Genomic DNA, 2,595 nt, shown 5'->3' on the forward strand with positions numbered 1-2,595 from the left:
CACACACACACACACACACACACACACACACACACACATCCTTGTTCTTGCATCAAAGTGAGGACTATGTATTGACCTCCATTCATCTTCATAACTGTATTTAAGCCCAACCCAGACATTTTCCCTAAAACTAACATTACTAGTCTATTCCTAACTCTAACCTGAACCAACCTTAATTCACACCATACCTCTAAACTTAACTAGTAAAGCACAGTAAAGCTGCAAACAAAGTGAGGACATTGAAGAGGTATTTCTGTAGAAGTAAAGGTTATATATAAAGTTTAAAAAATCTGAAAAGTCATAGCATCCATCTCCTGAATGAGCTGAATGTTTGGATATATGCTGAAGTGACACAAAGTTATCAGAAGTAATTTGATTACAAATAATAATAATAACAATAATAAATAATAATAAATAATAATAATAATAATAAATAAAAAACAGATCCTAACCTCGCGTTCAGGATCTTTTATCTTTAAATAACAGGATTAAAAATGTATAACATGGATTGTTTGAAAATGTGTTTCTGTTCTGTAAGTTCTTGTAAAAATAAACAATTTAGCAACAGTTTAAAAACCACAGAAACATGTAAATCTATGCTGCATTGACAGGGGCTTGTTTCAGAACCAACTGGTTCAGACGGAAGCCCCTCTGTGGCCGCGGACCACTACAGACAGAGAGTCCAGATCCAGAGCCTGCTGCTGGGCCACATCACTCAGCACCAGAGCCTGTGATCGGTCCATGCAGAGACCAGCTCCGTTCATCTGTTGATGTTTTTACTTAGGAAATGTTCGTCTCTGTGTGTCGTTTGGGTTTTGTTCCTGTCTGATCTGTGTGTGTGTGTCTGCTCTGAAGAAAGCTGCGGCGCTTTTCTCTTCCATGAAGAAAGTTAAAGACAGAAAGGAGGAGCTGAATTAGGATTATAGACTCCATGTGTGGCTTATGCAGAGAGACATTTGCAGTACACTTGCTTGTTGTTTAAAACCATCAACACTATATTTATTGTATCAGAAGTTATTTAGCTCCCAGTCTTCTGATCTTTTTGTTGCTCCTCTTCATCAGTAATCAGCACTGTTTCAGTGCAGTGTTGACAGGATTTACGTTGGGTTTTATTTGAAGAAGCAGCTTTTAGTCTGATTTTATTGCCAGTGAGTGTTTTAAAATCAGGTTTTATTAAAACAAACTTTCAAAAATGTTTGTGAATATTTTAGTGGTCAAATCCCTCTCTGATGAATTATGTTACTTAAGATTCTTAGGAATGGTGACATTTTTAATCCGTTTGTTTTTTCCCCCACAGGTAAGAAATAATCCATCTGCATCTGGATGATCAGTGATTCGCTGCTTCGCTTCTACAGAAGTTTACTTTTTTAGAAGACATTGAACAATAATTCCTTATAAATGATGCCTGAATCCAAGTGTGAGAATAAAGAGTTCAGTTGTCGAATGAAAACATTTCCACGAAGATTGTTTCAATCTAGTCTGTTTCTGAAAGAAGAGGGCTGCCAAGAATAATGAGAAGATTAAATAAAGTTTGCAAAAAAAAGAGAGGCTTTTTTTATTTTTTATTTGGTTTAAATTAACTTTAAATAAATGTAGATTATAATCTCCTTTCATCAAGAGATGGTTTTCAAAATAAAAGATTTGTCAATCATGTTGGTTTAAAAAACTTAAGAGCTAAATTTTTTCTAACAATTTTTATTATTAACTAAATACGTTTTGTAACATTAATTTGAATAATTATTAACAGGAGTTGCTCAACTCTCAACTTTTATGTATTCAATAATTATTTTAAAGCAGTGTGTTAACNGACCAAAGTTGTTTAATTTGTATGTGAATGATTTGGTAAATGTGTCAGGATTTTTAAATTGTATTTTGTTTGCTGATGACACGTTCTTTTGCTCAGGAAAAAAACATAAAAAAATGATGGAGCAGTCACAGAAAGAATTTGAAAAAATACAACATTGGTTTCAACAAAAAACAAACTGTCATTGAATCTGGAAAAAAACAAATTACATGATATTCAGTAATATAAAGACCACTGGTGACTTCTCATTTAAAGTAGAGATCTGTCATCAGCGAGGTGAAATTTCTGGGTGTCAAAATTGACGATAAGCTAACATGGAGATCACACATAAATTATTCACGAGCAAAAATATCAAAATCTATTGGAGTGCATTATAGATTGAAGGAGTTATTTAATGACAAAGCTTTGTTTCTGTTATATAATACAATAATTGTTCCTCACTTGTCTTATTGTATTGTAGTTTGGGGTAAAGCCTTCAGGACAATCACAAATCCAGTTTTTGTTTTGCAGAAAAGAGCCATAAGAATTATTGCTAGAAAATACTACATACATCCGTCAAATGAATTATTGAATAAAATGAAAATTTTGAAATTCTTTGATTTGGTCAATTACAACATTTTAATATTTATATATAAGGCCCACAAAAACACATTACCACCCAAATCTTCAAGCTCATTTTGTCAAGAGATACAGTTGTTACAATCTGAAGGGGATAGAAATGTTTGTGAAGCCCTGGATTCGAACTTGTCTGAAAGAAAGATGTACCTCAATTCAACGGAACGGTTCTCTGA

The sequence above is a fragment of the Austrofundulus limnaeus genome, unplaced genomic scaffold (genome assembly GCF_001266775.1).
Source record: "Austrofundulus limnaeus strain Quisiro unplaced genomic scaffold, Austrofundulus_limnaeus-1.0 Scaffold109, whole genome shotgun sequence".
Classification (NCBI taxonomy): domain Eukaryota; kingdom Metazoa; phylum Chordata; class Actinopteri; order Cyprinodontiformes; family Rivulidae; genus Austrofundulus; species Austrofundulus limnaeus.